Raw genomic sequence first — 24037 nt, 5'->3', positions numbered from 1 at the left:
GGCAATATATTTTTGTGCATTTGAAGCATGCTAACGAGTGGAATTTTGTGAATGAATACATTAGAGCTGGTATTTTTTTTTTTTGCATGGCAGGCAAATAACTCATGCCTGTGCGATGCTTTGTGCCAGAGTTATCAATAGCGGAGGCTAGTTATTGCAATAAATTTTTGACGCTGTATTGTCAGTCTTTTAAACAAACGAGGAGAAATAAGATTAAAACTTGTACTATGTGGAACTAGCTGAAACGTGTACTGTTTAAGCAACATCTGCATTCCTCATATTCGTAGAAAACAGGGCTCACTAAATTCTACGTAGCGTACGAGGCTCTCTTACCTTGATGTTGGTCTTCGCTCGGGTACGTGGTGAGCCAGGAAACTATAGCGAATAAACACGACCAATGAGATGGTTTCATGTTTGGCAATATAATCCTAATTACTGCAGTCGATCGTGGTTACCTTGTCGCCGGGACTTGCCATGTTCCGGGTGACCTTGGGGCGTGATATCCTTGCTCCACCTATGCCGCTTGTGGCAGAACGGGGTTGTGGGGACAGTGGCCTATACAGCAAAGCAACGAGGGTTCAACTGTACGGTACATTGCTTTCGACGCCTACAAGCGTTGACATAGTGTCACAGGTTTTACCTTTTTGGCCAGGTTCAATGGCGTCAGCGTGGTCGGGGGCCTCAATAAATCTCCTTGAACTATCTCGCCGATTGTGCCTTTTTCTTTCCTATGACCTGGCGTCAGCACGGGTAAAAAAATGGCTTCTTCTTCTTGTTGTTGTTGATCTGTTGCTCGTGGCGCCTACCCACTGTGGGGGGTTGGCCAAGTATTGAGTGGTTTCATATAATGATGTGCAGTTTTAAAATAGTGGAGGTTATACATTATTAGTAATACAGATAGCCTAGGAAATTGTGGTGTTTGCTCTGATGCCTATAATTATGTAAAGAAAAAGATTTATTCTTAACTTTGGCCACAAATTTGATATTTTATACGTATATATTGTTTTAGACATATTAGGAGAATAATACATGAATATTATTCAACTGATGAGTTTCATTATTACCGTGCCTGAGAGCCGCGCTATTCTCGCACTGGAGAACCCAGAAATGGAGGCTCCAAAGGGCAAAAAGACAGGCACAGATAAATCCATACCACTACAACGTAAAGGTATTTAAATAAGTGTTTTTCGCATTGTAGTAAACCACCTGCAGAATATAAATGAATGACCTAATGTTTCCAGTTCACCACGGAACGCGCACAGTGGCGAAGGTGCCTGAGGAAACCTGTGTTTGTAGAAATATAGATTCTGTACCCCACAGCGCAGCTTGTTTCTCCCGGCTTCTTCTTCTTTTTGAATGAACGCCATGTACAAGCGATTCTTTTATGGCATTGCAACGCTGAATAGCTAGTATGCACATCAATTATGACTGGTCGCAAAAATATATCTTGCATGAAAATGATCCGCTTTCAATATGTGGTCCACACTTGTACTGAGCGACTTCATAGTGATGAAATGTGTGGGTCAGTTATTTTCGTGATAACATTACTTGTTTTCAGCACCACCCCGGTTCCTTATCCCTATATCAAAACGGCACACGAAATGTGGACGTATTGATGCGAAACTTTATTGGTAGTCCTGAGGTGCACTGCTCAGTGCGCAGCGGGCTGCTCTCGCGTTGGGACAGCCAGGTCAAGCCCGACTGTCGCATCGTGGGCCTCTTGGACGCGTTCCACAATTGAGCCCAGGCATCCGGGGCTTCCGATAGCGGATAGTCACTTGCCTTCGTTGATTTGGTGCGATAGTTTTAGTTGGCATTTCCCTCCATATTACCTGCTGTATGACGGAACGTTGTGCCTGTTAGGCACTCGGTAGTTTTGCCTGTAAAAAAGAAAGGGAGGACGGCCAGTAAATACGTGAAAGCCTTGACGCCAATTTGTGAAGCAGACTCAAGCAGCTTCGCTCTAGTGGGGCCAAGCCTGAAAAAAAAAGCGCTGAGCTGGGTCACCTGCTTTGTTTTTTTTTCAATTTTGTTCTTTGCTTGCTTATTCCTCTTCTTTGCCTTTATGTAGTTTCTTCTTCTATCTAAATTATTTTCTTTCTTCCTCTTTATTCATATATCTCTCTCGCTGCTTCTGGTCTTTTTCTTTCTTTCTTTTCATCTATTACTTTCTGTCTGTCGCTTTTATGCTCTCGCTTCCTTTCTATACCACGCTTATATCTCTCTTTTAATCATGTCTTTCCTCCACACCCTAGCATGTTTCCTCTGCACCCTCACTTTCCTTTCTGACCCCCTTGCTCTAGTATACAACTCGAGCCTATGTCCTGCTTAATTGCCTCGTAAAAACGATGGGAACCCACCACACTCGCCTGCGGATCGCGCATGCTCGGCTTCGACTCCCGCCTTGCAAAGAAACATATCTTACCTAGAATTTTCACTTTCTACTTCTTTCTATTTCTTCCTTTCTCCCCGTTTGATTATACTTCTTGCACGTTTTTGTGCTTGATCTCTCAGCCACCACATGTATTTCAACTCTAGACAGACAAACAGGTCAACGTGTTCTGAAAGCAATACAGAGGGAGGAGAGGGCACCTGCTTTCTCTGCACACGCTCTAACTATTAAAGACAGCGATTGTGCTTTCAGCTCTATGTGCAGAAAGATGACCTTGCTGTAAGTAGCTTGGCAAAGTCGTCATCGTGCGTGGCAGAGAGAGCATCTATAGAGCGCACGAAGTTGACACTGCCTCAAGCACTCTCTGAACATACCCAGACCAGTCTTCACACAATTGCGATGTGCCGGTGCCATTGCCGTTTCATTATTGAGCACATGGCTGGTTCTGCACAGCATCTAACACGAGTAAAGAGCGGTGCTTGAATCAGATACACTGCTCTTCATGGCGAGACACCAAGAGATGAAGCCTTTAGTGAGCGAAAAATGCACAGTAGCAACAGTTGTATGGAATCTCACCGGGAGATGGTGCTCGAGTTCGTGACGCATGCTGACGTAGATTCTCGTCTTCAAGCCATCCCTACTTTTGTAGGTCCAAACAGGGTAATCGCGAAGCAAGGAGAAAAGACGCGCTAAAAACGCACGCAACAAATTGTTGCCACTCCACTCATACTTCTCAGATTCAAAAAATTTTTGATTACGTCATTTAACAGAAATCTGGTTCTATAAAACAAATCAACAACATAAAGACAGTATTTTCTTGTAAAGAACAATTCATAGTTGAAGGGTCATCTCTTTCGCACCAGCCTTTCACATCGCTTGATTCGCAGAGTTTGTTCGCCGAAAATCACTTTTTTTCAGAATCTCCATTAAAAACAGCCCAAGCAAAAGAAGCAAGGTCATGACACATTGATGAGGCAAGCTCAGGATGATTTAAAACTTTTTCGTTATTAGCACGTAGAGCCAAGATGCATTGTTTTCCTGCGTCCTCTCAATGCTACCGGTATTTCACGTCATAAATCTTGAGCGCGCTATTTAATCAAATAGAAATGTTGGGAACAGAAATTATGCACTCCAAGTTTTCAAGAAAGCAAACACAAATACGCTTGACGACAAGGAAGACTCACCGAATGTGCATTCTATAGTTAGAGTGCATGTTTACAAGTTTACGAACACGTTTTGTGTGTGTCGCTTTGGTGAACTCGGTGTGCAACTTCAAACTTGGCGCACGAAGACAGTAATTTAAATACCATTATTGCACACACGAAGCGCACACGAAATGCCTTTAGGGTTCTTCTGAACACGTTGCTCAATTTACTCTACGATCTCGCTTTTCTTCGAATTCTTCCCCCACCCAGCTGCGGTGGTCTAGTGGCTAAGGTACTCGGTTACTGGCCCTCAGGTTGCGGGACCGAATCTTGGCGGTGGCGGCTGCATTTTCGATGGAGGCGAAAATTGCTGTAAGCTCGTATGCGCATATTTGGGTGGACGTTAAAGAACTCTAGGTAGTCAAATTCCCGGAGCCCTCCACTACGGCGTCTCTCACTATCATGCGGTGGGTGTGGGATATTAAACACCACATATCTACATAAATTCTTCTCCACCGTAAAGGAAGAACCACTGAAGCGAACGCTACAACACAACATCGATATATTTTACCACTCATGATCTAAAAGAAATTTCATAGTGGGGCCATTGACAGGTTAAAGTATTCGTGATGCCACACCGTTTAAGTTCATGCACAAAGAACCAAGCACTGAAATTCCACACAATACAAACGGTCGTATACGAGTTACTTCAGCCTTATATATACTTTGGGAGCATGGTTGGTCTGAACTTACAATGATATTTAACGCATAACTACACCAAAAGGCAGAAGAGAGGACAGAGCACTTCGCCATGTCTTTGGTCTTGTAGTGCCGTCTTGCGCTAAAAAATAGTACCATGGGTAACTACAGCCTCAGTGCCAAGAAGCGATAATATTTCGTCAATTATTATTGATGTCAACACATTTGTATAGAGCGATGTTGTCCGCATATACGTAGCTCTATGCATATACATAACTGAACTAATGATTTCCGTGATTTTCAAGATGTTACTAAAGTTTGCATGGTAGGCGCAGCAGTAAAAGCTATTTTTCTTCTGTGCAATGTTTGTGAATCTCCTACTATCTGGTTTAACAGTTTTGTCTATCTAGTGGCATCGCTTTTTGTTGCGTCAATTTCTTGCTTCTTCAATGGTAGTTGCAGAGTTAAACTGTATAGATGTAATTAAGTTATATTGAAATAGTTACTTTTACCTTCGCATTTCATTTACCTTTGTATTTAGTTTCTGCACTCAAAAGTTTTCTTCTTTTGCGAACTTTGTATTCTGCACTCAATGTACCTCGCAATATTTCATCTAATATTTTACTATTTTTAACGTATCACATTGTATAACTCCCCTATCTCTGACTTTGCAGCTGCAATTCATGGTTTACTAGCGAAACACCATGGACAATAGTTTTCTAGCTGGGATACATGCATGCTTACTTGAACGTGCAACGCAATCACAGGATCCTCCCAAGAATGGTCCACGGTAATGCTGAGCTTGCCGTCAGGTCCCACAATGAATGACCTTCCTGTGCAGCCCAATGAGGTCATAATACCAGATATGACGTCGCAGTATCTTCCCGGGGACAAAGACGTTTGAAGAACTGCATCCAAGCGGAAGTCCTCGTCGTTTATAACGACGAAAGTAGCGTTTCCGCGACCGAACGTGATTGCATGATAGCCGTTGTCCCACCAATTAGTGACAGACGAGAAGCCTGCCACGTTGTGCAGCTCGGCGAGGTTGTAGATCTGTCTCCACCTAGAGCATAATGGAATCGCAAATAAGTACACAATATATAAGCACTACGCATTTCATATAGTGATGGCAAAAATTTATTTAGTCAGATGGCAGCCGAGGATGTTTCCGTGTTAGATATGGCCATCTCCGTTTTATATATGGCCAAGCTTAGTCCACATTTTCCTGTTTGTGGTAGCGTCATCGCATACGCTGCCGTCGACAATTGCGCCAGCCTTTTCCAGTATCAATATCGCTTGCAGTATATGACCCACTATAGTTCCCATTGACGCTCCCCTTCAGGTGAACACCCTGATAAGTTGTACATAATTTTCTCCGACAAGACAAAACATAAACACAAGTCTATAGTTGGGCAATCTGGATTGATTGATTGATTGATATGTGGGTTTTAACGTCCCAAAACCCCCACATGATTATGAGAGACGCCGTTGTGGAGGGCTCCGGAAATTTCGACCACCTGGGGTTCTCTATCATGCACCCGAATCTCAGCACACGGGCCTACAATATTTCAGCCTCCATCAGAAATGCAGCCGCCGCAGCCGGGATTCGAACCCGCGTCCTGCGGGTCGGCAGCCGAGTACCTTAGCCACTATACCACCACCGCAGGGCAGGGAGGGGGGGGGCAGTCTGGATGTCTCGGCACCACGTTCATCGCAGTAAACAAGGCCGGTGTAAGCTTTTCCGACTCAGCACATTTACTTTCCCTCTCCTGTACCTCGTCGATGAAAAGTAGGCAATGCCTTTGGAACTAAGAGTTCAAAAGTAATTCCTTCTATTTCAGTGCTACAACGAATTCCGAATCGATACTGACTTTAATCTCTGCAGTCCCAATGTATTTCCTTACAGTTCTTACACAGGAATTATTTAGTATGTCACTTTCCCGAAGAAGTTTGTAGGTTAACGGTAAACGAATTTGTAAGAGAAGACACAGTAGCAGACGACTGTATGTGTAGCGCCTTTCCTGTTTTGATGTTGCTTTCGCGGCCGCTATACACTTCGTTAGGAGCATACGGGGTGTTTCTGGCAGCAGCGCTTTGTTCACCAGCTCATCTACTCCACTCTCATTTAATTCTCTCACTTGCTATTTCTTTTCAGTAGTTCGTTGACAAAAAACGTTCTTGTTTCCTGCATTCTTAACATTTGAGCGATAACAGCCACTGGGTTGCCTTCACAATGCCTCAAAATTCGGCCTATTTGATGGAATCACCAAATGCAGTATGCGCATCGCTTTCTCTAATTTTGCCTTCCACGCTTTGTGAACTCCCAGCATGTCGTCTAATTATTTGTAGAAACTGCATTGCGTTTTGCATGCGTTAAAGAGTGCAGAACAATTCTACTGGCGCTAGCGCATAGACGAACTTAGTAGCGTAAACGCAAGCAGATCACGTTCATGAAGCTTTTCGTTTCCGTTTTGGTGCAAAATCATTGTGCCGGCATGATTACGACTGCATAATACTTTATACAGTCCTCAAGAAGGCAACCTACTTCCAATCCGCATCCTATGCATTAAGTAAAAGAAACATTATTTAAGATCTTGATAACTGTTTTGTTGGCAACCTTTTATACTACGTCGTTTCTATATGCATAGCTTGCACAAGATTTTAGTGCGTTATTAAAGAAAAGTTCAACAACGTAGCATTTTGATGCACACAGTGCACTGAAATAAATATCCCAGCAAGGAGAAATCGGGTACTAGTCCTGTATATTTAACATTGGCTCCGCGTGACAATCAATCTTCAGTAAACGCATGCAGCCTAGATATTAAACAATTCCACTGTTTTCTTGGCTGCAGCTGAAATTGAAGAGAACACCATTTGTCCCAACGGCACTCAAAACATCGATTTGGTAAGTACTACTAAAGAGAATAATGCGTGCACAACATAAAGGCACAAGTTTGACTGGGCTGATATACGTACCGAGATCCTACGAACCCGGCTTCAACAGATGGCGTGTGCAAAGGTGTCATCGTGAGACTGAGAGTGAGGAGGAGGAGGAAAGGAGGTGGTACGGCGTTGCATAGTCTTTGTATACTTTAGCGTCAGGTGCAAAAGGGGAACTTTGGGTGAGTTATGACGTAAAGGAGAAGAAAAAAAAAGAGGAGGAGAGAGTGTAGCTTATAAAATAGCATTATGTAATAGCATCTACACAGAAGTAGGAAACTCTTTTTGTATACAAATGAAAGTACTTCCGCGCAGACAGTGTTTAGAGGAAGCTTGTTATTTAGGCGAGTGTGTACTCTTACCTTTTGAAAAGAGAAGTAAAGAAATAACTAAAATGAAATGTAACACAAGCGGTGAAGACAAACAAGCTGAAGGCTGAACGGAGTGGATAGAAGTTGCCCCTTACCCACAAAACCTTACACGTCGACTGACAAACGTTGCGTCAGCGTATGAGTGCATGTCGTACATTCAGCAAAACATGAAATGGCAGAAATTTATCCGACAATGCACACTGGCCGAAAAGAACGGCAGAGAAGAAAGGAAAAGTGAAGGCAACTTCGCACCAGTATAACAAAGCTTGGGATAAGTGTGGAGCTGGGGAGCTATGCAGGATGGGCCAAGCTTCTTGGGCAGGCAAGTTTGCTTTGAGCTCGCCCTTCGGCAGCCATGGCATGAAGACATTACGTGATAGCAGCGTTGATAAAAATGGATATAGAGCTGTTAAAAAAGGGACGAGTCGTCGCCACCCTAGTAAAGCCCACCATCGACCTCTTCCTTATTAGAACTCTCTGATCGCAAGCCCTGATTTTGATAGCTTGCTCTTCGTCGTTTACCCTGTATTCAACGACCTCCGCGCACCAACAGTGACAACTGACGACGGAGAAAACTAATACACAAGGGTCTAAACACATACTCTTTGTTTATGATTAAAAGTTCCTTCTCATTCCTTGTTGAATTATCCGGGTTTCTTCTTGTGCCTGGCCGTCCAGCGATGTTTACGACGCTTGTTCCGCATTTGTGCCTTTGAACGCTTTACCTATGATAAATTTGTGATCTACATAATCAGTTTCTGTTCGCATGAACAACGATGATGTTGACTATTCCACAATCCCGTTCTGTAGCCTCCGTTTAACAGTTGTCTGAACTTCTTTTTTTTTTGGTTTCGTTTGCCTTAAAGCACCAGCCTCTTCTATCTGTCTTCGTCTGGTCTCTGATTTGTGGCTGTGGTTGGGCATTCCTCGCATAAATAATATGTCATCCGCATTGCCTCAACCTTCACGTCTGCAGTTTTCTAGAAGATAATTTCGAGAAGTACAGCCACGGCCATGTCTGCGTAGAACACGCGAGCAGCCGCTATTCGCTCTATGGGGCCAAACCTTGAGGCAGTAGCGGGCTCCGACGTAGTCAGTCTGACAATTACGCAGCGCCAGCTTCTGATACAGCACTTTAGAGCCCGAAACTGCCTCCAGGTTTCGCACCGCAAAGCGAAAACTGGCTCCTTGCGTGCTCTACACAGACGTGGCTGCAACTGTACAAAGTGCTTCCTTCTGCGTCCTCATGGTGTTCCTCCTGTTTCTTTTTGCTCTATGAAGTGGCCTTAATTATTTTTTCGTCGGGCACTTCCACGCACGGCAGTGTGGACGGTATAGCAACTGAGTTTGACAACGTCGTCTTGTACGCATCCTCATTACCTCATGAATGGCCTTTTGGACTCACAAAGCCTTCCCGTTTTTGGTCAGAGGAATGCCTACACCCGCGAGTACCGGAGTTGTTGCAGATGTCTTGTCATAAGCTTTAAGAGTACTGCATGTTGACGAGAATTCTGAAGTCGTGGAAAGTATCTTTGGACTTCGAGGTTGCTATTCGGTGTTGATCTTCGATAAGTAATTCAGTCTCTCTGCTTCCAAATTCTCGCTCTCTTTCTCTTGAGGTGGATTCTTCTAGCGCGTAGGCGATAATATTGCTATTCGGTGCGTAATAGCTGGATGGCGGTGACAACGACGTAGAGAGTACTTTTTTGTGCTTCTGTTCTCATGCGTTGTTTCATTATAGGCGAAGCATTTCTTGGTTAATTTCGGCGACGTATCTATATATCTATCTATCTATCTATCTATCTATCTATCCATCTATCTATCTATCTATCTATCTATCTATCTATCTATCTATCGAGCCTCCTACGACTTCCAGCTCTCTTGGCCGTTTCAATGATTGTATTGATACGAAGCTTGGTATGGAATAACATGAATGTATAACGTGCATAAGTAACTAGTCATAACATAAAAGTCATGACATAAATATTGTGAATGCCATGAATTTCATTTCAATGTCTTGCTGCTCTTGCGCTTGTTTCGTTCGCATGACATGTTGCAGAACTGGTATGGCATGGCATCACTGCATGGCGAACAAGTGGCAGACCCTAAAGTGCAAATAATGGGATGCTTTTCATGTAATACCATGTTAATCATGACTACGCCATACGCTCATGGTGCACTCATGGTCGTTTCGCTTGCTTCACATATACCAAATTCGGTATTACGCCACGTGCATGAATAACAAAGGTATGTGACTGGTGCAGGCATGATAATCATGAAATGCGTGCCATGTAGGAACATGACTACTTGTCACACTCAAGGTGCCAATACACTTCGATGTGATCCAGCGCGTGTTCGTTGGGGGGCGTCATGCAGGCAACGCCACGCCAGGTGCCGTGTGCACCGCGCTGCGTTGCTTTGGCGCATGCACGTTTAGGCACCTGGTGTGTCTCTGTCAAGAAGAGAGGCCGACGCAGTGCTGTCTGGGTAACTTCATAGGCGAGAAACGCAGCCTGTCGCATTTGGCGCCAGTTGACGCCGTTCCGAGCCGACGGAAGCTGGTCGCGCCTGGCTTCAGACTACGTAGTGCTCGCGTTTTGCTAGCGTAGCGTCACTGCGCCCGTGGGCTTGCGTCATCGTTACGTCTGAGTATACTGGGCCCTTCATTATGCGCTGGCGGCCGTTTCACTAGCTTAACATATACCAAATTTGCTGTTACGTTACGTCAATGGATGACGAAAGTGTAGGACAGGTCCAAACATGATAATCATGATATGCGGGTCTTGTAAAACATAACTACATGCTACGCTAATAGGGCGGTCGTGGCCGTTTTGCTAGCTCAGCATATATAAAAGTTTGTATTACGTGACGTAAATAGAGGACGAAGGTAAGTGGCATTTCCAAACATGGTAATCACGACATTCGTGTCATGAAAATCTTGACTACATGCTACGATAATAGGGCGGTCGCGGCCGTTTTGCTAGCTCAGCATATATAAAAGTTTGTATTACGTGACGTAAATAGAGGACGAAGGTAAGTGGCATTTCCAAACATGGTCATCACGACATTGTGTCATGCAAATCTTGACTACATGCTACACTCATAGCACGCTCGTGGACGTTTCACGAGCTCAACATATCCCGAATTTGCTATGAGGTGACATGAATAGATGACAAAAATAAATGGCACGTCCAAACATGATAACCGTAACGTGGAAGTAATGCATGGCATAATTTACATCCGCCTTGTAAGTTTGTGCTGATTTTTAAGTGACATAACAATCTTTCTATTCGTTCTTCGCATATTATCGATTCGCACTGCACGTGAGATCTGCAAACTTTGTTTGCACGTGAGCTTGTGAAGCTTTCAATGCATCTTCGATTCTATATTCTACTCTCGCCCTTGCTAGAATGGTCTTATGCTCATAAACCTCGGCTTGCTCTATCTCTGCTTCTAAATGATCGATGTACAGCGTGTTTTCAATCTTCTTAACAATTCCTCTGCGAAGCTCGTGCAGTCCGGACGAAATTCGGCTGATATTCTAAAACCCACATATTGGTGGAAACGTGAGAAATCACTGGCTTGCCACCTCACGAGGCGAAGTCGGAGTCAACGCACACAACAGCAACGAAGATCTGTTCAACGAAGATACGGGCATCGTCAAGTTTTCATGCCCCACCATATAGGTCGCTGGTACGACTAGGCCTCGCTCATCAGCTTTACCCACGGTGGTTTCACAAAAGTACACTAGGCTACGCATGCAGCCAAAGTATGTGAAGTTAATTCCGTCTCACATCCAACGGTCATTCCTTCCAGGCCTCACGGCACCAAAAATGTTGAAGAAAGGACAAGCCCCCATCCCCATGGTGAAGCCCATCCTCAACCTCTTGTTCTGATCTCAACCCCCAACGATGATAGCGTCGCTCGTCGTCGTTTAGACAATATTGAACAGACATAATATGGACAGCATGTAAACTGAAATCGTCCTTTCTATTGGTATGTCAAAAGGCAAAGGAACTCGCACTTTCGCTTTGGTGTAGGCTGTGCTTTATCACAGGTATATAGGGTCACGGGCTCGTGACACTTAATGAACGCGGCAGTCGATGTTTTCAAGACGAGTTTGTATTTAATTTAACCTGTGCCTTGAAAACAAAAGGTGACTCTGCAGACAATACGTGTTGTAGACTGTTAGCGGTGAACAAAGCGTTGGATGTCGACAATATGATCATCACTGGGACGCGTCGTCTTTGATACATCACGCTCCGAGCTTTCCAAGCTTATCCCTGGTGGTCACGCAAGCTAGAATAAGCTTGCAATCTGTGCAAAATTGTAACAATCAGGTGCTTAGTTAAAAAAAATTAGGAAGAGGGTGGGTAGGGGCACCTTTAGGCTTTTGGCAGGGGCACCCCCTTGAAAGGGTCCTGTTTCGCTCTTTATACCACGGTAAAAAATATTTCGCAGGGTTGGTTGGGTGGGGCACAAGTTTTTGCGCTGCCCTTTGGCTACGCACAAGACTGCAATCGCGAAGCTTCTTGAAGGCCAACTCCAGCGATTTTTTATGTTAGGGGATCTAAATGAAATTATCTGGGTACGTTACTTTCCACAGTTTCGTCATTTCAGTCGAATTACATGCTTCAGATATGCGCTGATTGTTCGCAAATGAATTTTCAAGATAGCCTCGAAACACTCACCTGCCTTGCCAGAAATATTGGCAACACTGTCTGTGTGACGTCATGTTTGGCATCGTGACTGGGTCAACGGAAGTGACCCAGTCAATAGCATCGCTAACTTTGGCCCCTACAGCGTTTACTGTACATTCACTGTGTTTACAAGGTGACGGTGGCGGCGCTTGGCACGGAAGAGCTTCCTTCCTTGCTTTGTGGTGTTTGCCCGCTCGGCTCGGCACGCTCGCCTTTGAATCACTGCCTGCTTTTCCCGCTTTTCACTATCTTCATATTTCGCGTCGTCGGGACAACTATATGATCACCGGTTCTTACCAAATAGTACGCCATACGTAGCAGTTCACTCGGTGACGTTTAGATTTTGGTATTGCGCCTTTTAGCTTTTTAAAATTATTTTCGAGTTTGCTGAGCACTTCGGCTATCGGGCTCATGACAAAAGTGCCTCAGGAAGACAGAAACACCATAGCCCTGACATGGTCGAAAAATCGCCGGAGTTGGCCTTCAAACAGTACACCATGCTCTAGACCTAGCATGGCTAACAGTCTTTGCAGGTCGAAACTCGCGGCAATACAAGCATTACCTGTGCTCACATATCCATCCACCTCCACAGGTGTTGTCACTGTGTCGAACTACGTGTCGTATATTCCATGCAGCATCCGACGGTGGTCCAAACCAGGCATTCTGGTCAACACCACGGCGGAAGTCGCGGGGCTAGTGGTAGCTGCTCATAACGCCAGGCAGTCCGTACGGCCACGCTAGCATGAAAGCGATGGCCATGTTTTACAGTTGGGGTTCGAAGAACGTCAATAGATCCGCGCCGCCAGCTCCGTGACCCCACTGGTTATCATGGTTGTCCACGAAAGTGAGAGCGTCTCCACTCGGAAGGAAGCCCCAACCCTCGCCAAAGTTTCCAAGGTACTTGAGGAGCTGGTTTGGTCTTTTCCTGGGCACGTCTCTTTCAAAAAAGCGAAAAAAAGTGTGTTACAATCACCTATATGTTACTAGTATCTTTTTAAGGTATTTCACCACTTATGTCGCAACTTCTGCACAATGAACATATATTTGACTAGGATATGTACTTTGCTTTACATAAAACACATTACAAATCGTGAGACAATAGGAGCGTGCAGAAACTTTAGCGTCATATGGAGAAGTAAAACAATTTCACTCATAAATAGAAGTAAGTCACAGGTTGGAAGCACTTTTAAATAGACATGGTTCTCCTCTGATCATCATGACATTGAGCTCAATGCACTAAACACTGAGCAACCCCCCCCCCCCTCTGCTTTTTTTTTTTGGTGTGCGGTTTATAGTGCAACTGCTGTATAATTTAGGCATAATATAGAGCACAGTGCCCGTATGTGAATGCATCCTGCGGCCGGTGGTGCCTCATACGAACGTCGCCGTTGGTTTACGGGAGCTATCGGCCAACAGCAACATACCATGCCGCTGTAAGCTCCTCTGATATTGAGGATGGACCTCTGTATGAAGAGGAAGCATTCATATGTGGGGTTTAACGTCCCAAAACCACCATATGATTATGAGAGACGCCGTAGTGGAGGGCTCCGGAAATTTAGACCACCTGGGGTTCTTTAACGTGCACCCAAATCTGAGCACACGGGCCTCCTTCATTTCCGCCTCCATCGGAAATGCAGCCGCCACAGCCGGGATTCGAACCCGCGACCTGCGGGTCAGCAGCCGAGTACCTTAGCCACTAGACCACCGCGGCGGGGCGAAGAGAAAGCAAGTGGCAACGTCACGCGAGCCCTCCCATCTCTTTTCGTTGCACACTACTGCAACGTTTGGGCATGTTGTTCACAAGAGCGTCTGCTTCGCGCTGAATTCGTTCTTTCGTCGAGAATGGAGGGTGGCTCAATGCCCTTTCAAACGCACAGGCGAGCCGCATGCGGCCCGCGGCCCATATATGACTGTCTTTGTCTCCTATTCAATTTATGAGTTTGTGACCGACCGCTCGTCAAATATTCATACGCGTTTTCATTACAATGAACTCTCCATTGAATGAATATTCATTTACGAACATTTCATACTAACGAACTTTTTAAAATCCCCAGTGGTTGTCTCATGCATTACCCGCAAAATATTTCAGTAAAAGAACTCTCTGAATAGCAAATATTTCAGTTGAATGCAATTATCTGCTGACCTGGGCCTCTTTTTGAGATGAATTCACTGAAATTTTGTGTTCTTCAGTAGTGGCGCAGCCGATCGACGGCGCCCCCAATCACCCATGCGTCGGCGGCGCTTCTACATCGCTCGTGCATACCGTGCTGCCGTGGCAAAGCTGCCGTGGGGCTGGTGAAAGCACGGCCGCGCTAGACTGCACCTGCGCGCTCGCTTCTTACCATAGAGTTAATATGCTTCTTACGGTTTTCACAACGGGTGTAGTACTTGCCTCTTGCTGCTGCTTTGAGTGGAGTGCCGCTACCCTGATCCTCCTCCGCCATTTCGTGCAGCGCGCGCAACGCCTGCACATGATTTCGGGCACACTTCTTCACTTTGCATGGGTTAAAAAACAAGTGAAAAACAAGGAAAGATTGTCCTCAAAAATAGTGCACGTGGAGTCAGGAAAAAGTTTTCTGCCGTGTGCTCTGGGCAGGCGGTGCAAGGTCATAGTCGCAGCGCCTATACCGCCGACGGCTGGCGAAACATACTCAGAAACTTGGCCATTTCTTTCACGACGGGTGAGAAGGCCATAAATAAAGAAGCGTGCGCAGGTGTAGTTTAGGCTGGCCGCGGTGAAAACTAGGCACGCGTGCTTCAATCGCATGCGCGGAACTATGAGATATAGAATTTTTTTTCGTTGTTTGTCCTGACCGTAAAGAAGCAAAGGGTGACGTACAAGATGTACTTGCTGAGGCATGTTAAAATCCTACATCTATAGCCGAGACCAAACTATAGTAGAAAGCTCTGATATTGCGTGATACGGCAATGAGCTTTGCCAGATGGAGTGAATTGAAATCCAGACTATCTGGACAACTTTGTCTTCTCTAGCGCCTTATGAGCGACAGTTCAAATGAAACTTACAGAATTGTTTTCAAAACAAATTGCGTTTCATACTTTTAAATTGATATCCGCTGTGTTCAATGCAGTTCTATGTTCTAGTGAAAGTTCAGTTTAGTGAACTTCCAGTTAAAGAACGCTGAATCGCAAAGCGACTTTTCGCTTAATGGTAAAGTGCAATTTTAAAATCCCGAAAACACCACCCTTACCAGGATGCGACGCTTGACAAGGGAGAAAACACGCGCAAATAAAATGTGGGTGCAGGCGCCACGTTGCGATTCCCTCACTCTACACTATGACACCATGAATTTTAACACCATGACGCCATATATTGTGAAGCAGCCTCCGGGGTCGTACGCAAATTCTAGTCGATAAAAAGGAAGTACATTGTCATCTGTGGGTGTCATAGACCCGAAAATGTTATCCAACCAATAGCACAAAAATAAGAGAAGGGATGTGAAAGTTTTTCACATCACACACGAATAAATCGTTGAGAACGTTATTAACCAGACATCTCCCTTGGTTCTTTTCCTCTAATATTGAGGTTACTATGATAAAAAATATTGCGTTACGATTCTCAGACTGCAGTTTGCCAATATAAACGAGGGAACTATGCAGGATCGCCCGAGCTTGGCGAAACTCGGGATCTTTCCGAGCTCTATGAAGGCCCCCTTTTGAATGAGTCAACAGTGCGAAAAAGTCAATAAACCTCTCGGCGAGCTTCATTTCATTGGTTACAATGAAACCAGCATCGCGTCAAGTATAATCGACGAAGTTTGGCGGTGTTTTCAAAACAGATACGTCTCATTTCATTTGTTTCTTGAGTCACTGAGTGCAGAGCCGCAGCCATGAAATAAAAGTGTCAGAAGATTTTTGTGATGACAGTTTTGGAAAGCACGAGCTGGATAAATTCATTTTGAAGCTTTAAATGGCTGCACTAAGTCTGCTTTAGAATATTCAGCATGGTGGCCTCCGAGTTTAGTTCTTACCGAGCACCTCACAACATGGTGACCACAGCGAAACCTGAGGCCACCTGTTATCATGGTCAGCCTGTACATTCTAGCGCTCTGCTCGGCCGGTGCGCGCCTCCTTTGTCGTCTTCATCGTTTGCTAGCGCCCGAGTTCATGTGGCCAGCCAATCAGCTCTTTGGCTCGGCGGTATACTTCGCGGCCAGGGCATGCTATGAACAAGGTAATAAGGCAAGGTCATGGAAAGAGCGAGGTAATTACGACACATAATATTAAGACCATGGTAATCATGATTGATTATATGCGTAGTATAACTTTCTAAAACCACCATTTGATTATTAGGGACGCCATTGTGGAGATTTCGACCACCGGGTTTTCTTTAACGTGCCCCCAAATCTGAGTTCACGGGCCTACAATATTTCCGCCTCCATCGAAAAGGCAGCCGCCGAAGCCTGGATTCGATCTCGCGATCTGGGTGCCAGCAGCCGAGTACCTTAGCCACTACACCACCGTTGCGGGGCCACGGTAATCATGGTAATCATGCCATGTAAAGCTAAAAACAACTCAAACTTGCTTCCTGACCTGGTAACTAAACCATGCTAATAATGCAACATCAATCATGAACGCGCACATAAAAACATGCTAACGAGTCCTTACTAATGCGCTCACATTTATTGTCGCGTCTATAACAATTACGTTTGATAGTTCTATACTAAAGATGGTTTCGGTAATTGGACCTGCGATAATTATGGTCATTTTAATAGAAATGTTATCAATACAAAACTGTCCAGTGTTCTATTTATTAGATACTAGGTAATCAGTGTGACCAAAATTGAAACCGAGCTTGCACTGCCTTCACTTTGAAGCTGACCAAGCAGATGAGTATATCGTAAGTCAACGTTTTGACTGCAAGACACCTCTTTTACTTGCCGAGCTTCTGCCCTACAACACAGATCGGACTGAGGATGATGAGTATGTACATATGGTAAGATGACGCGTATGAATAATGCTCACACTTATTTCTGCCCAAGCGTGAGCGCCCAGCCCGGACGCGTCTTAGACGGAAACGGAACGTCGAACGACTGGCTTCAGACGTGATACGTGAACAATCTCCGAACCACGACAGCGACGATCCGAAGAAAGGTCGGTGGGAGTGACACGATAGCTCACTAGGAACGTTTGTTCATTGATTGTATAGGGCGGAATGAAGCGTGACTGAAACTTGTCACACAATCCTGGAGTACGAATGGGCGTCCAAAGCAACACTTCATCCCCCGGACTGAAGGAGACGTCGCGATGAGAGCTGTCATAGCGTTGCTTGGGGTCTCTCTGATTGGCTTCTGTATTAAGGCGAGCCCATTGCCGACATTCTTCGAGCCTTGTGATGGACTGCTCTGATACGGTTGCCGAGGCGTCGGTTGGCCCATTTAGGAAAGAGACGTCGATGGTGAATGTCGGTGAACGGCCGTACACCAGGTAGAAAGGTGGGTAGCCAGTAGTTCTTTGAACAGCGGTCTTATGGGCAAACGTCACAAAAGGCGAAATGGTATCCCAGTTGTCGTGGTTTGGTGCGATGTACATCGACAGCATGTCTGTTAGTGTCCGATGAAATCTCTCTGTCAACCCATTAGTTTGGGGGTGGTAGGCTGACGTCGTCTTATGTACTGTACCAGAGGTTGGTTGTGAGCAGAGTTTCGATTACGGTGGACAGGGACGTCTTGCCGCCATCATTCAGGAGAACGCGAAGTGCACCGTGACGCACTACGATGGCGTTAAGAATGAAGTCTGCGACGTCTGAAGCAGAACTTGTGCGTAGTGCAGCAGTCTTTGCGTACCTTGTCAGGTGGTCGACAGCAGTCACAATTCAACAATTACCCGCTAGCGTGATGGGGAGAGGTCCGAGTAGGTATATGCCAGCGATGGCAAAAGGAGTCTCGGAACACGGGATAGGTTGCAAAAGGCCAGCAGGAGACGAAGTTGGTCGCTTCCCCCGTTGACACAGATGGCAAGATGCAACGTACTTGGCCACAAAGGTAGAGATGCCCGGCCAGAAGAAACGGTTTCTGATGCGGCTTTGTGTTTTGTGAAATCCCAAGTGGCCTGCACAGGGGTCGTAGTGAAAGTCTTCGAAGACTTGACGTAGAGAACGCGGAAGTACTGAAACCCAGCGGTGTCCATCAGTAGTGTAAACGTAACGATGGAGCAAATTGTTATCGAGCTTAAATTGCCGTAGTTGTAGGCCCAATCTAGCATTAGGAGTAGGTGATATGCCATTTAGGTGTTGGATAGTGCGATTGCAATATGGAGCATCACGCTGGCGGGTGGCGAACTTGGTGTAGCGATTTGAAGCCGGCGTTCTGATAACAGCAAGGTGTGATAATGTGAGGGGTGACGCAGTGCCTAGCCCACCAAACGAGCAATCAGCTGACGTACTTGATGATGACAGTAGAATGGGGCAGCGAGAGAGAGCATCTGCATCTTGGTGTCTTTTGCCAGACTTAGAGATGACGTCAAAATCGTACTCTTGCAGGCGGAGCCCCCAACGACCGAGGCAACCAGACAAGTTTCTCAGTGTCGATAGCCAGCACAAGGCGTAGTGGTCTGTAATCACTGTGAAGTGGCGTCCATAAAGATACGGTCAAAATTTTTGTATGGCCCAAACGACAGCGAGGAACTCCTGCTCAGTTATGGAGTAGTTCTGCCAGCAGCCGTAACAGCACGACTAGCATACGCGATAACTCTTTCCCGTGAAGTGGCATCCCGCTGTAGAAGAACTGCATCAATGCCATGGGCGCTCGCGTCGGTGTGCAGACATGTGGGTGCGTTCTCGTCGAAATGGCACAGAACAGAGTCAGACGTTAAAGCACTCTTGAGGGCTCGAAAGGCACGCTCGCAGTCGTCGTTCCCAGCGAATGTTGATCCGGATGTCAGCAGCTTGTGCAGTGGCGACGCGATGGAAGCAAAATGACTAATGAAGCGGCGGAAGAAGGATGCCAGGCCCAGGAAACTTCGTAGGTGTTTCTGATTTTCTGGCCGAGGGAAGCGTATCACGGCAGCAAGCTTGTCAGGATCCGGACCAACGTCCTCTTTGCTGACAAGGTGCCCCAACACCTGAATGTTCTTGTTGGCGAAATGGCATTTTTTGTGTTTAGCTGAAGTTCAGCACTGGAAATACACGTCTAAACTTCGTCCAAACGATCAAGATGCTGACGAAAAGAGGAGAAAATCACGATGTCATCTAGATAACAGAGACATGTTTTCTATTTTAGGCCACGTATAACTGTGTCCATCATGCGTTCAAACGTGGCAGGAGCGTTACATAAACCTAATGGCCTGACGTTGAATTCGTACAGCCCGTCTGGTGTTGCAAAGGCAGTTTTTTCTTTGTCCGCTTTGTGCATAAGTATTTTCCAAAGACCAGACCGTGAATCGAGGCTGGAGAAAAATTCAGCGCCTTGCAGAGAGTCAAGTGCATCGTCGACTCGTGGCATCGGGTAGACGTCTCTGAGCGTGATCTTAATAAGTGCTCGATAATCGACGCAGAATCGCACCGAACCATCCTTCTTTCGGACTAGCACCACAGGTGATGACCACGAGCTGGACGAAGGCTGGATAACATCTCGTTTGAGCATATCAGCAACGTTGTCCTCGATGATTTTCTGCTCTGCGGACGACACTCGATATGGGCGGCGGCGTACGATTGTATTGCCTTCAGTTTCAATTCGATGCATAGCGACAGAAGTGTGACCCAGAAGCTTGGAATATACATCAAATGAAGCGCTGTGTTTTTGAAGCACACCCAAATGTTCTTGCTTTTGCGCTGACGTGAGATCGGGATTTATTGTGGCTTTTAAGCAGCCATTGTAGCCTGGGCATCAGTACTCGTAGAGAAAGATGGCGAGTATCCGTGAAGGGGCACCAGAGAAAGTGGTTCAGTATCTGTGAAGCAAGCCACACTGGTGCCCCGGGGCAGTGCAACAGGCAATGAAGTGGGGTTAACTGCCGTAAAGAATGCTCTGCCATCACGAAAGCGCCCCAGGCAAGGAGCGATGGTAAGTCCACCAGAGATGTAACGTCCACACAGTGCTAGGAACACATCACCAGTATCGATCTTATCTGATGTCAGGGTCAGAATATGCTCATTACCTGGAGGAATGAAACAGTCATCAGCGGTGACGAAACGCTGGCTATGGGCATGGTTATCACACGAAAGCGCAGTATCTGAAATGTGAATGACCCTCTGATGGCAAGATATCACGGCTGAAGATGAGGAGAGAAAGTGCCATCCTAAAATGAGCGCATTGGTACACGATGACAGGACAAGGAACTGTATATGGTGAAGGATGCCCTCAATAAAAACTCGCACCATGCAAACACCAGAAGGCTGAACAAAAACCGCATTAGCACAGCGAAGGGGAGGGCCATCATACGGTGTATTCACTTTGCGCAAACGGGAGCCCAAGTTCACACTAATAACTGAGAGCGATGAACCTGTGTCCACCAAAGCTTCAGTCCATATACCCTCAACACACACTGAAAGTACATTTGAGGGGCGTTCCGGAGGAGTTCGATGCAGTTCGCCAAATGCAGCTTTCCCTCCTGAAGCTGCACTGTTTAGTTTTCCGGGCAATGATCAGACGCCATGGTAGCCGGACGAAGTGGTGACGAGGAACGGCGCATAGGTGACGGGGAGCGACGGCGCGAGGAGTGGAAGGTACTGACTACATCGAAGTGCTGTGGAGAGGGTGAACGGCGTTGGTAAAGTTGGTATGGGTGACGATGTTGTGGAGAGGGGGCAAACTCATCCCTCTCGTAGTCACCATAGCCACGCCTTTCGTCTTGTTGACGTCGACGACAGAACCGTGAGATGTGGCCGCATATTCCGCAATAATAGCTAATAGGTCGGGATGGACGCCAGGCTTGAAACGAAGGAGGCGTTGCTCTTTGTGCAAGGACATTCAGTGAAGGCTGCATAGTTGACCCATACTGCAATGATTGCTGAGGAGGTGACGCTGCAACCACCTGATTGTACGTTGGCTTTGGAGTGGTATGCGAGCGCGGGACTTGCTCACACGTCATGGACTCTAGTTCCTCCCTCACAATGTTCCGGAGGCTGCCTATAGAAGGCGTCATGCAGAGCTCATACGATAACGAAGTGGCTTGGAGTTGCCGCTCCTCGCGGATCATAGACCGTATCAACGCACAAAGCTCACCGTCATGCGTTGTCCTGATATCTGCTGTTTCAGGTTGCAAAAGTATAAGTTGAAGGTCATCGAGTCGCTGACACGTACTGATGATATCGGCGACCGTGGTCGGGTTATTTGCAGCCAGAGCGTTAAATGCGACGGCGCCTATGCCCTTGAACGAATGGCAAACGCGGTCATGCTCCGCCATCGAGCTGTCAACGCGACGGCATAGGGCGAGGACATCTTCAATGTACGATGTATAGGACTCGCCGGAATGCTGGACACGTTCAGCAAGCTTCCGTTTGGCGATGTCTGCACGTACAGAAGGGTTGGCAAATATCTGACAAAGCTGCTTCCTAAAGGTAGGCCAGTCTGGGAAATCCAGCTGATTGTTGAGAAACCATGTCTTAGCGACACTCGTGAGGTAGAAAGGTACACGGGACAGTTTCACAGAATCATGCCAATAGTTAAGCGCACTCACACGACCGTACTCCTCCAACCAGTCTTCAACGTCTTCATCGCGAAGGCCGGAGAACATCGGGGGATCTTTTTGAGGGGTGGTGACAGTCTAAGAAGGCATGCCCAGTGGTGCAGGCGGGGCGGATGGAGCCGTGTTGTTGTGCTCGTCTTGCGACATGACCGTAGGCTGGCTGCGCAAACGGCGACGCGACCGGAGCTCCAGGGATGGTTTGTACTCGAAGATAACAAAAAAAGCGCTGCAGGGAGAGGACCAGGAGATCAGAAAGCACTTTCCATAACTTGTAAGGCAACGTTTTGGCTGCAAGACACCTCTTTTACTTGCCGAGCCTCTGCCCACAACAAACAGGTCAGACTGATGATGATGAGTATGTACAGATGGTAAGATGACGCGTATGAATAATGCTCACATTATTACCAACTTGGAAAACTGGAAAAAGCTAGGTTATGACAAGCTCCTCTATGGCAGTGAAACATGACCAAACTGTTTTACATGCGAAGAAGCAGCTGCTTAGCGTCCACCCCATCAAACGTTTGACAGTCACAAAAACATCATGACAGTCCCGAGCTGAACTGGGCCCTTCTCAGAATCGACGAGATTGTATCCGAGTTCATGCGTCAATCAGTTTCATTGACAAACGCCCGCGGCGAAGATCGGGTCCAGTCAACACTTTTGCTTTCGCCGAGGACGAGGAGCAGTGCAGAAGTGCGCACGCGGCAACGCCTGCGAGCGGCACGATTCATCAATCAGCTTTATCGCCCGAGCCATGCACACACGCCCGCCGAATGGTAGGTTATATTATCACGTGACAGCTATATATCGCAATACTGCTATGAATGATTGATCGATGTGTGGGGTTTACCGTCCCAAAGCCACCATATGAATATGAGAGGCGTCGTACTGGACGGCTCCAGAAATTTCGACCACCTGGGGTTTTTTAACGTGCAACCAAATCTGAGCACATCGGCCTACAACACTTCCACTTCCATCGGAAATGCAGCCACTGCAGCCGGGATTTGATCCTGCGACTTGCGGTTCAGCAGCCAAGTACCTTAACCACTAGTTTACCGTGGCGGGGCAATACAGCTATATATATATATATATATATATATATATATATATATATATATATATATATATATATATATATATATATATATATATATATATATATATATATATATATATATATATATATATATATTGTCACGGGGTCGTGACGTGGCCGAAGACAGGAGACTTCGTGTTAGGATTTAACTGTTTATTTGGGCGAACCTGTGCCTGGTAAACTGAAAGTCCAATTACAGCAGCAGTCTTGCACAGATAGCAGTCTCGGACTGATAGCGGCGAACGGAGCGTCAGAACTGACAAGCGCGAAGCGCGTCGGCATTTATACTCTTGCCGTCGAATGTTCTAGCGTTATCGCTGGCGGTGGCGTAGCTTCCAGAACAATCTGTACCGTTCGCACAGTGGGCGTGATCTTATCGAAATGATCTACTACAGTCCGGAACCTTCTAGAAAACTGCAGGCGTGGTTTGCGCTGAGAATCGTGCGGTGTTTTCGGACGATAACAAAAACTTGGGAAATGGAACGTGGCAATATGTATATATATATATATAAAGTATAAAAAGAGGTCGACAAACGTGCGAAAAAACACTAGTTGTACTAGTGTTTTTTACTTTGTAAAACTAGTGTTTTTTCGCACGTTTGTCGACCTCTTTTTATACTGAATTTTCCACCGGATCCATTGAATATCACGCCGCCATATATATATATATATATATATATATATATATATATATATATATATGTATGTATATATATATATATATATATATATCATCAGCCTGGCTACGTCCACTGCAGGACAAAGCCTCTCCCATGTTGTTCCGCCAGTTAACCTGGTCCTGTGCTTGCTGCTGCCAATTTATACCCGAAAACTTCTTAATTTCATCCGCTCACCTAACCTTCTGTCTCCCCCTAACCCGCTTTCCTTCTCTGGGAATCCAGTTAATTACTCTTAATTACCAGCGGTTATCCTGTCTACGTGCTACATGCCCGGCCCATGTCCATTTCTTCTTCTTTATTTCAACTATGATATCCTTTACCCCCGTTTGTCCCCTAATCCACTCCGCTCTCTTCTTGTCTCTCAAGGTT

General features: G+C 46.0%; 1 pseudogene; it reads right to left on the bottom strand.

Annotated features, from left to right (window-relative positions):
• Positions 1–1602: 1602 nt before the first annotated feature.
• The window catches only part of LOC119169300 (alpha-amylase 4N-like), a 70726-nt pseudogene continuing 48291 nt past the window's right edge, over positions 1603–24037 (bottom strand).

The sequence above is a fragment of the Rhipicephalus microplus genome, unplaced genomic scaffold (assembly GCF_043290135.1).
Source record: "Rhipicephalus microplus isolate Deutch F79 unplaced genomic scaffold, USDA_Rmic scaffold_23, whole genome shotgun sequence".
Taxonomy (NCBI): Eukaryota; Metazoa; Arthropoda; class Arachnida; order Ixodida; family Ixodidae; genus Rhipicephalus; species Rhipicephalus microplus.
This window is presented reverse-complemented; position numbering and strand designations above follow the sequence as displayed.